Below are 11325 nucleotides of genomic sequence, written 5' to 3' on the forward strand. Positions count from 1 at the left end.
TCAACCAGATGACTCCAATGGAGGCTCTTCCACTAGGAAGTCCCACATCAACTGTGCTCGGACTTTTAATTCTGAGCTTTCGTATCTTATTTCTTCAGTGCCATCTCAGAATATAATTGGTTTTGTAACTTATGTAGCATATTCAATGCATGCAACCATAAACTTTGAATAATGTGTCTAAATTGTTATTTACTTTTATGAGAGGCATACTGCCTAAAAGTCTAGGAAAACTTTAAACAAAGGGGAGTTTGCCAGAGATTGCAAACTTGCTAAAGAAATCGTGAAGCGTTATTCCAAGGGACGAAGTATTATATACAAACAAAATATCAAAAACTATTTTTTAAAAAGTGTTCTTACCTTTTCCCCATTGAGCTAGCATGTTATCTCCAGCTGGGCAACAGAATGCTAAAAACATCAATTAGATAGCAAACTGCCCCCATTCTTGTTTTTCTCTCATGTCTGCTATTTGAAAAAGGATAAAAATAAAAAACAAAATAGAGACCCCCCCCCCCCCACACACACACTGTAGGGAAACCTTCAGAGTGGCCTAAAAGCTGCCAAAGAATGACTACATCCACCATTCTATAATTTTGGAAGAAATGCTATACCATAGCTCTGTTTTAATGATTTTTTTCCAGGACCTACAGCAGAAACAGTTAATTTCTGAAGTTAATCACAACATGTGAAGATCACTAGAAGTCCCACAGTGACATTAGGAAAAAACAAAGGTAACATCAATCCAAGAAGCTGTGTTATTCCTGTTTGTAGAAGGGCTCTAATAAACCAGTGGAAAATTAGTAAGAGAGCCACATGTTTTTAAGTTTAACACCTGCGTCTTTTCACTTTCTATTGAATAGTTAGATAAATGAATATTTTAGAAGAGCTAGAGTGAGTGAGCATGTTGAAAAAGTGCCAAGAAAGACAATCTGGCTCCTTACAATTTTTGTTTAGGACCTAAAATGGTGATGGCCCATGATTCTTATATGAGTGGATATAGAATAAGAGCACATAACGTTGGCCTCCCACCAGAACCCACATATTTTTTTAATAAAAAAATTAAAAAGGGCAAAAAGGTTATATCATGGGGTTTGATTTGTAGCACTAGAAGGTTGTAGCATCCTAGATTACGCAGATTATTGTGAAGAACCTGGCAACAAACTGAAGACAGAAACACCTTATTATGTGTTTATATTACAGAAACCTGACGTCACACTGAAAGTGCAGTGGTTTGCACTTGAATGGCAAGGAATGACTCCACTGTTTAACAATAGTTTTTTTCTTTTCTAAAATCCCCGATCTGCAGTAATACAAATATTGATTTGGAAATGCAGTTACAGGTGATTCCATTTTATGACTCCGAACATAATAAACAATCACTACCTTTAAAAAATCTGTTAATATATCCAAATATTATATGTTGTCAGTGCCACAGGCAGATAAATTCATGGTTAAGTTATACTATTTGACTATTTTGAATCTCAGTTACAAGGAACGATAGAAGTATAGAACGATGTTTCCTGCAATTCTATATTTGGACAAGAGCCTCTTTTGGGAAGTGAACTGAAAGATTCTGCCTCTGCAATCTAACAATACTATATAAAAAAGATCTATATTTTCAAATCAGGCATCCCTCTAGCCAATCTTCCTTAAAGAAAGCTTAGATTTTGGGAGGTTGTAGTCCTTACATCTAAAGCAGTGTTTCTCAGCTTCTTAGCCCAGGATCTGGGAACTGGAAATCCACACATCCTCAAATTGCCAAGATTGAGAAATACTGAGCTAAAGGACTAGAATAAGAATGGGGATGGGAATTTATTAATGTACAATTTGTAGGCTTCCCTTCTAAACATGATTCAGGGCATCTTACAATAGTCTTTTAAACTCACCAAAAAGTTAAAAGCTTTAGGGTTTTTAAAATTATAATTAGTACTCAAATTAACATGATTGAACATGCATATTTATTGATAGAGTGTGCTCTATCAATACTTAAAAGGCATTGTCAGAAGGCTCAGATATAACAAATCTGGAAATTATGCTCATAGTATAATTTGCCATATTGATCCACATATTTTCCTATCTCTTGTCCTAGTACAATTTTCCGAACTATAACAGTATACTGAAACTGAGATTACTGAATAATAATCAGTTTCCCTGTCATTTTCCTTTGTCCCACTCCTCCTGTTTTCATCTTTGTTCCAGAAATGTAAACAGGAAAGGAAGACTACAATCTTAACAGGAAACAAATAGTAGGAAGAGAGTGAGTTTTTTGAGACAGGAAGTTACAAAAGTAACTTTAAAACTCTATGTGGTTTTATGTATATATTTATAAAAACTTTTTTAAAAATCCAGAGAAAAAGAAGAAATATCAGATTTGAAAGGAATGTGAATAAACACAAGAAAAAAATAAAACAAATTCAAATACAAAAGCCTTCAGAATCTTACATTACAGATATTAGGTTTGGACTACAATTCTATCTGCACATACTCAAAACTTGGGCAAGTTTGTAGATTTTATCCTCAGTAAATAATACGATCAGGCAGCATGTCTTTCAGTTCACAGGCAACCCCCCCACTCCCCACTCTTATCCTCAATCTGACTTTTCCTAACTCCAGATTTATGAAAGAAAAACAGAAGCAAAAGGAGAAGAGAAGGAGAGAAAAGAGAAAGAGAGATAAACAAGCTTACCTGACTCTGATGACTTGTGTTTCCGCTGTTGCTCCACTCTCAGAACTGGGGAATCCTGTTTAGTTTGAATCCTTTATCTACCTGCCTCCAAAGTTGCCACGCCTCTTTCTCTTGACATCACAGCCGCCAAAACACACATACAAGGAGACTAGAAATAACCACAGGTAATAGAGCAGGTGCACCATAATTTCAAGCTCCTTTCTTCTTGGCAGCATTTTAGAGAGTTTTATGGTTAATTTGCTTAACGTTCCCTCCTCTGAGACATTCCTTTTCCTCTTCTCCATTCTACTTCATTTGTTTTTCAGTCCGTTCTCGGGGTTATTCATACCATTTCAGACTTTCCTAACTAGCAGGGAAAGGTCATTGAGTGTTATTGTAATAAGTCTGATAAAGCCAGGCTTGACAGCTTCAGAAAAGTAAACTGTGGGATGAGGAAAAGTTGGGAGGGCAATCAGTAGAAGATGGGGAATGAAAGATCATATTTCTGGCTAATGTGCACACTGGCACCTGGCATTTATAATTTTGCACAGATATAAATTTTATTAGAATACTGACCTCGAGCTGATTTTAATTTACGTAACAAACCCTAAAGTCCTCCTCCTTATAGGGTGATTAGATATTCAGAAAAGGATCCCATATGAAGGAAATCTTAATTTTTAAAAAAAGTTAAAACACAGCATTGCTATTTAATTAAGTTTTACAAAAGAAGCATTCAATTTAATCTTGTGACACTGGACTGACATTACTCAAACATCTTTAATGGAAAGTAAGGCAACAATCTTTTTTATCAAGGTTTTGTCTTTCAGTAGTTTTCAAGCCTTCTAGCAGCTTTTTCTTCATTCTGTTATGGATGGCATATATGTTTGATAGATAATGCAATGTGGCAGAGAAACAAGGAGACAAAAATATTATAAGGCATATTTCAGCCCATTTTTCCCCATCATTTTCATTCCTGAATTAAGAATTAAGAATACATAGCAGCAACAGGTAGAGTTACATATTATCCTTGATTATGATTTCCATTATATTATCTAGGGATAAGGAAGGTAGCATTTTGTCAACAGCTGGAGGAAAACAATTTCCTCCCTGCTCTAGAACAAGGTCCATTGTGGTGTTTAGGATAAGCGTGATGAGAAGTACAAATGATCTTTTGAATATTTTCCAAAGAATACTGAGTTTCTCCAAGGTATAATTTGAAAAATAGCATCATAGATAGTCTTCAACTTACAACTATACATTTATCCACCATTTAAAGCTAGAAATGCAGTGAAAAAAATCACAACCTGCATTTGCACTTAACAAGCATTCACAGTATTCACATGATCATGGGATCAGAAATTGAGTGCTTGATAAATTCTGGTCCCAGTTGTGGTTGTAAGTCAAGGACTATCTGTATAAAATATTATGTTTAGTATTATGGTTCATGTATCTCTAGTTTATTAAGTCTAAGACTTCCCAATTTACTATTCTTACATTAGACTACAGTTTCCCAAATTTCCAGCCAGCTGGAAGAAAAGTTTTGCATTTTGAATATTACTGGACACCTGAAGGGGTGTACTGAGGATTTTGAGGATTTTCTGAAAGACTAAATCACTTGACAGCGTTCCCAGTTAGATGCCGGCGTGGTTGTTGGTCTGGTGGAAGCCCATGGCAGGTTCTCACCCGGTTATCTGGGAACAGTTTGACCCTGTTGCTCTCGAGGATGTGGACAGGATCCTAGGGAGTATGTGCCTAAGCACCTATGTTTTAGACCCATGTCCCTCCTGTCTTGTGAAAGCTTCCCAGGATGTGACAGAGAGGTGGACTCTGGTGGAGATTAATGCTTCCCTATAGGAGGGGGTGGTGCCCCAGCACTTTAAGGAGGCTGTAGTCCGCCCTTTTCTTAAGAAACCATCACTGGACTTCACCTGGTTAGATAATTTCTGCCCTGTCTCCAATCTTCCCTTTTGGGGGAAGGTTATTGAGAAGGTGGCTGCACGGCAGCTCCGGAGATTTCTGAATGAAATGGATTATCTTTACCCCTACCAATCAGGATTCAGACCTGGATTTGGGACAAAAATGGCACTGGTCACACTTTTGGATGATCTCTGGCAGGACCTGGATGGTGGAGTGCGTCCATCCTTGCTCTACTTGACCTCTCGGAGACTTTCGATACCATTGACCATGGTATTCTCCTGGGACAGCTTCAGGGGATGGGAGTGGGAGGCCTTGTGCTATCCTGGTTCACTTCCTTCCTCTGCGGCTGCTCTCAGTCAGTGTTGATAGGAGGGGAGAGATCCAGCCCTCACCCACGGCTTTACGGGGTTCCGCAGGGCTCAGTACTCTCCGCTCTTGTTCAACATTTATATGAAGTGGCTGGGTGAGATCATCCATTACCATGGGCTGAGGTATCACCAATATTCTGATGATACTCAGCTGTATGTCTTATCCCATGGTGAGTAAAGTGATGCCGTGTCCTCCCTCTCGCAGTGCCTGGAGGCTGTTAGGGCCTGGATGGGGAGCAACGGGTTGAAACTAAACCCTTGCAAGACCGAGTGGCTCTGGGCTTAGGGTTTGTTGGCACAGGGAGAATTGCCACCTTTGATCTTGGATGAGGTGGCAGTACCCCAAACAGACCCTGTGCATAATCTAGGGGTTTTCATGGACTCACGACACCTGCTCAAAGAGCAGATGACGGTCGTGGCCAGGAGGGCCTTTGCGCAACTGCAGGTTGTATGCCAGTTACGCCTGAACCAACAGCCCCTACTCACAGTCACTCAAGCCCTAGTCACTTCCCATCTTGACTATTGCAACACCCTGTACATGAACCTGCCCTTGAAGAGCATCCGGAAACTCCAGTTGGTGCAAAATGCAGCGGCCCACATGGTTTTGTGCAGATCCTGGTGTGCATATGTACCATCTCTCCTGCGAGAGCTGCATTGGTTGCCAATTTGCTTCCGGGTGCAATTCAAGGTGCTGGTTGTCACCTTTAAAGCCTTCCATGGTGGGACCCAGAAGTAGGATCTTCTCAATGGTGGCTTCCTCTCTCTGGAACATCATTCCTCCAGAGATTAGAATGGCCCTCACTCTCACTCTTCCGGAAGGCTCTGAAGACCTGGTTCTGCCAGTGTGCCTGGGGAACTCAGAGCTGGATGGAGCCCATTAAATGGCTCATGTGATCTGTTGTCGCTGGGGTGGGTGGTTGGAGGTGATTTTGTTATATTGTACTATATTAATTTATTTGATTCTTTTTGTTAGTTTTTATTGTTTTAAATGTGGTTTTATATTCTGTAAGCCACCTTGAATCGCCAAGGGTTATCAGGCAGCAGTATAAATTCAATAAATAAATAAAATCTTATTAGGTGAAAGAAAAATAGAGCTATCCAGTTGTTCGTTTTTTCTGTCTTAGCTTTGTTGCCTGAAGTTATACTCCTTTGTTTCTCAACCTCAGCTCCTCGAGGTGATCGCCGAGATGCGGTTGAGACCCCCAAGTTACTGATTATGGGGGATTTCAACCTGCCGGGCGACAGGGGAATCATCCGAGGTGGCTCAGGAGTTCATGGCTTCCATGACAACCATGGACCTGACCCAAATAATTCAGGGCCCCACACACGAGGGAGGCCACACACTGGACCTTATTTTTGTCTCTGGCCAGTGGAGGAGTGATCTGGGAGTAGGGGAATTAGCTATTACAGCCCTGTCATGGTCAGATCACTCACTTCTCCGGCTCGACTTCCCGGGCGCTACTCCCCATCGCGGGGAGGCAGAACCGGAATGTCCTAGATGGTTCCGCCCCAGGTGCCTGATGGAACCTGATAGGTTCCAGACGGAGCTTGGGCCACTTCCTGTAGTCCTGACCCGCTCCCGGATGGAGGACCTGGTGGCCACATGGAATAGTGCGTCTGGCGGGGCCTTAGACCGGGTTGCGCCTTTGCGGCCTCTCCTTGGCAGCGATCCACCCAGGCCCCTTGGTTTACCGAGGAGCTGAGGGGGATGAAGTGCCACAAGAGACGCCTAGAGAGTAGATGGAGATCTTCATGCTCTGAATCTGACCGAACACAGGTAAGAGCCTATTTACGGACCTACCTTGTAGCATTAAGAGTGGCCAAGCATCGATATTGTGCTGCTCTTATTGCATCCGCAGATAACCGCCCTGCCGCCCTGTTTCGGGTGACCCGCTCCCTCCTTCTACAGAGGCCGCGGGAAGCCCCCTTGCAGGGTAGAGCAGAGGAATTTGGGGTATATCTGCAGGACAAAATCGCTCAGATCCGCAGCGAGTGGGTCTCTTGCAGTGGTCTAGGAGGGACGCCAGAGGCGAGTCTTGAGGGACCATTCTGGGAGGAGTTTGACTCTGTTGCTGCCGAAGATATGGACAGGTTGCGTGGGCGACTGCGAGCCACTACATGTTTATTGGACCCGTGTCCCTCCTGGCTTGTACTGGCATCCTGGGAGGTCACACGAGGCTGGCTCCAGGAGTTAGTCAACGCTTCCTTGAGAGAGGGGTTCTTGCCAGCCGTCCTAAAAGAGCCTTCCCTGGATCCAGCTATATTAGCTAACTATCATCCTGTCTCCAACCTTTGCTTTTTGGCGAAGGTTGTAGAGAGTGTGGTGGCACAACAGTTCCCATGCCACTTGGATGAAATTGATTATCTAGACCCGCGCCAGTCCGGTTTCCGGCCCGGCCACAGCATGGAGACGGCTTTGGTCGCGTTGGTGGATGATCTCTGGAGGGCCAGAGATGGGGGTTGCTCCTCCATCCTGGTCCTATTAGACCTCTTGGCTGCTTTTGATACCATCGACCATGGTATCCTATTGCGTCGTCTAGAGGGGTTGGGGGTGAGGGGTACCGTTTTGCGGTGGTTCTCCTCCTACCTCTCTGGCCGAGCGCAATGTGTGCTGATGGGGGGCAGAGGTCGACCCGGAGGCCGCTTACTTGTGGGGTGCCACAGGGGTCGGTCCTCTCGCCTCTCCTGTTCAACACATATATGAAGCCGCTGGGCGAGAACATTTGTGGTTTCGGGGTCGAGTACCATCTGTACGCTGATGATACTCAGCTGTACATATCTACCCCCAACCACCCCAACGAGGCCGTCAAAATGATGTCCCGGTGCCTGGAGGCCGTAAGGGTCTGGATGGGCAGTAACAGACTCAAGCTCAACCCCTCCAAGACGGAGTGGCTGTGGTTACCGGCGCCCTGGTTCAACCAGTGGGTTCCATCACTGGCCATCGGGGGCGAACAGCTGGCCCCCGTGGAGCGGGCACGCAATTTGGGCGTCCTCCTGGATGCCCGGCTGTCAATGGATGACCATGTGACGGCCGTGGCCAGGGGGGCGTTCCACCAGGTGCGTCTGGTGCGCCAATTGCATCCCCTATTGGACCGGAGCGCCCTGCACACAGTCACCCATGCGCTAGTGACGTCCCGACTGGACTATTGCAATGCTCTCTACATGGGGCTTCCCTTGAGATGCACCCAAAGGCTGCAGTTGGTCCAGAATGCGGCCGCACAGGCAATTATGGGAGGTACAAGATACTCTCATGTAACACCTCTCCTGCGCGGCCTGCACTGGCTACCTGTGGCTTTTCGGGTGCGTTTCAAGGTGTTGACTATCATCTTTAAAGCGCTCCATGGCACAGGACCTAGCTACTTGCGGGATCGCATCCTGCCCCATACATCCCTGCGACCGATTCGCTCTCACAGAGAGGGACTCCTCAGGGTGCTGTCCACTAGGCAGTGCCAGCAGGCGACGCCCAGGAGCAGAGCCTTCTCTGTGATGGGCCTGACCCTCTGGAATGACCCCCCCGATATCAGAATAACTACTGATTTCCGCTCTTTCCGTAAGAAACTCAAGACCCACCTGTTCAACTTAGCTGACCTGGCCTAACTTTAGTTTTGTGTCCCTCTAGCCTGTTTTTTAAATTTTTAGGGGTAGGTTTTTTAGGTTGTTTTAATTTTTAACTATACTGTACAGCCTATTATTTAATCTGTTTTTATGGGGTTCTAAAAATATTTAATTTTGTATATTGTTTTTACTGTGGTCTGTACACCGCCCCGAGTCCCTTTGGGGAGAGGGGGCGGTCTATAAATTTAATAAAATTAAATTAATTAAATTGGGTGAACTTCAACTCCTGGTTGAAGAGTTCTGGGAGTTGAAGTCCATCCATCTTAAAATTGCTGAGTTTGAGAAACACACTACAAACTGTACTCATAGAGAAATTCTGTCTATTACTAAGCAGGAAATGATTCTATGGAGGCATCTTGACCCATTTCTTAAACCCATTACAATAATATTCTTGGATAATTCAGACAAAATGTCCTAAATAGCAGCTCTACATGACCATTTACACAAAGCAACTGAGTATGATTATAAGTGAGCAAAAATGCAGGAGGAGAGGAGCAACATCCAACTTCCTGCCATTTAATTTCCTTGTGGGAAGCTGATAGGGAACATCAGAAATTTTTCCTTCCTTCCTTCTTTCCCTTCCCTTCCCTTCCTTCCTTCTATCCTATATATCCTATTCTTCTATCCTAGTATGATTTATGTTGATTGCTTATTTAGTATCCTATGACTATCACTAAGTGTTGTATCTTATGATTTATGATGAATGTATTTTATGATTATTATGATCATGATTTATTACTTGTTGCTTGTATGTACACTGAGAGCTTATGCACTGGAGATAAATTCCTTCTGTGTCCAATAAATTCCACTTGGCCAATAAAGAATTATATTCTATTCTATTCCTACTCTACTCTGTTTACGGGGAGAAAGTCAGTGTGGCAGCCAGCAGGTAGTTGTAAGTCCAAGGGCAGCAGGTAAGTAAGTGCTTGATGCAAGGTGGTGAGGAAGAGAGTGATGCAGGTCAGGAATAGTACATGGGGATTCATAAGAGTGCCACATGGGTTGGGAAAGGTGTATTGTCTGTATCAGAAATACTGTGCAGATGGAGAAAGGAGTGTGAATAACCACATAGGCAAGGAAGGCGTGAGATATGCAAGATATGCTGTACAGGTTGGGTAAGGAATGAAGGAAGAGTGCAAGCCAGGAAGAGTTCATAGGGGTCATGAGGTTGTGTGAGAAGTGCATGTAAGTTGAGTACTGTGCATTGGGAGGGATGTGTGGCAAAAGTCTAGAAGAATGGAAAGATATTGCAAGGGTGTGTCAGGAGTGACACAGCAGTCCAAGAAGATGTATAGACAGTTGTGTGGATTGGGAAGAGTGCTTGGGAATGCTTAGGACTGTGCAAGAGGTAATGCGCAGGTCAGAGATGGGTACTAGGAGGCAACATGAATCAAGAACAGTCTGTGAATGCTCAAGAGGTGTTGAGTATGTTGAAGAAGGTATATAGAAGAGACATGGGTTAGGGAAGTGCGTGGAGGTGCATTAGGAGTACTGTGCCTCTCAGAAAGGGAGCAGCATGGTTTAGGAAGAGTGTATCAGGTTGCAGAAGATATGTGAGGGGATATAAAAGAGATGCTGCATGGATAAGGAAAGTCACATGGGGAAAACATGTCAGAGGAGGCCCATGGAAGCGAGATATTGGGAGTGCATCCCCAAAATTTGGATGCTTGGCAAGTGGCTCATATTTATGGCAATTGTACTGTCCAAGGGTCATATAATCCCCTTTTGCAAACAGTCAATTGGGAAACCGGATTCACTTAATAATCATATTACTAATTTAACAGCTGCAGCAATTCACTTAATAACCGTGGCAAGAAAAATAATAAAATGGGGCAAAACTCACTTAACTATCTTGTTTAGCAATAGAAATTTTGGATTCTGTTGTGGTCATAGGTCAAGGACTACCCATATCATGGAATATTGAAAATGAGTATCATGTGGCTACAGCAGCAAATAGCACTGAAGCAGCCCCAACTTTCCCAGATTTCATTCCCTCAGGAGTCATAGGTCCTGGATTTTGGACACATTCTGTAAATTAGCTCATGTCAAGTGCCTTGATTTAAAATTAGTGCCCTATGGTATACAATTTTGCCCCATTAAAAGTCATGATATTGAGAGTTTTAGTACTATATAGATTATGGAATTCTCTACCACAAAGTGAATTGATGATCATTAACTTACATGATTTTTAAATAGTTTTGCAAAAGAGATTATTTTGAGACTATTCTATATTGGAACCGTTTTGATTTAATATTCATGACATGGCAAATAAGGTTTTGGAATAGAAATAAGAGTTAATGTTGTCTGATGTCAAATTACAGTCCAAACATTTAGACTATATCAAAGCATGAATAACTGTAGATTTATTTGCATTGGCAAGATTCTGGGTACTGGACCTAAAACCCTGGAATACAAGTCTACACTTTCTGTATGTGAATTGAATTATTTCTGTCATTATGGGAAATAGTATTATTAATGCATCTGTTTAGGATTTAATTTGTAGTTTAAGAGTTGTATATAATTACCTTAATAATGATTAAGTTTTTCTTTAGCGTTTTTTGTTTTTGCTTAATTTACTATTTTGGATATATTTTTTTCTCTTTTGTTGTAGAATAAGAAGTGATAAAAAAAGAAGAATATGTTCAAAATGAAACATCAATTAACGATAACCTTATTAATGATTACATCATGGAAAATATAAGCTATGTCCAAACAATAAGTTTCTGAATGCTTTCACTGTAACAAGAGACAGTAACAAGATAA

General features: G+C 42.6%; 1 protein-coding gene across 1 annotated transcript in view; it reads right to left on the reverse strand.

The window, feature by feature from the left end:
* The window catches only part of GRB7 (growth factor receptor bound protein 7), a 56890-nt gene extending 54126 nt beyond the window's left edge, over window positions 1–2764 (reverse strand). The window contains exon 1 of the mRNA XM_081970635.1: window positions 2684–2764. The gene's annotated coding sequence lies outside the window, so the exon portion shown is untranslated. The remainder of the gene's footprint in view (window positions 1–2683) is intronic.
* Window positions 2765–11325: the final 8561 nt, after the last annotated feature.

Source organism: Natrix helvetica (assembly GCF_964273705.1).
Source record: "Natrix helvetica genome assembly, chromosome: Z".
In the NCBI taxonomy this organism is placed as follows: Eukaryota; Metazoa; Chordata; class Lepidosauria; order Squamata; family Natricidae; genus Natrix; species Natrix helvetica.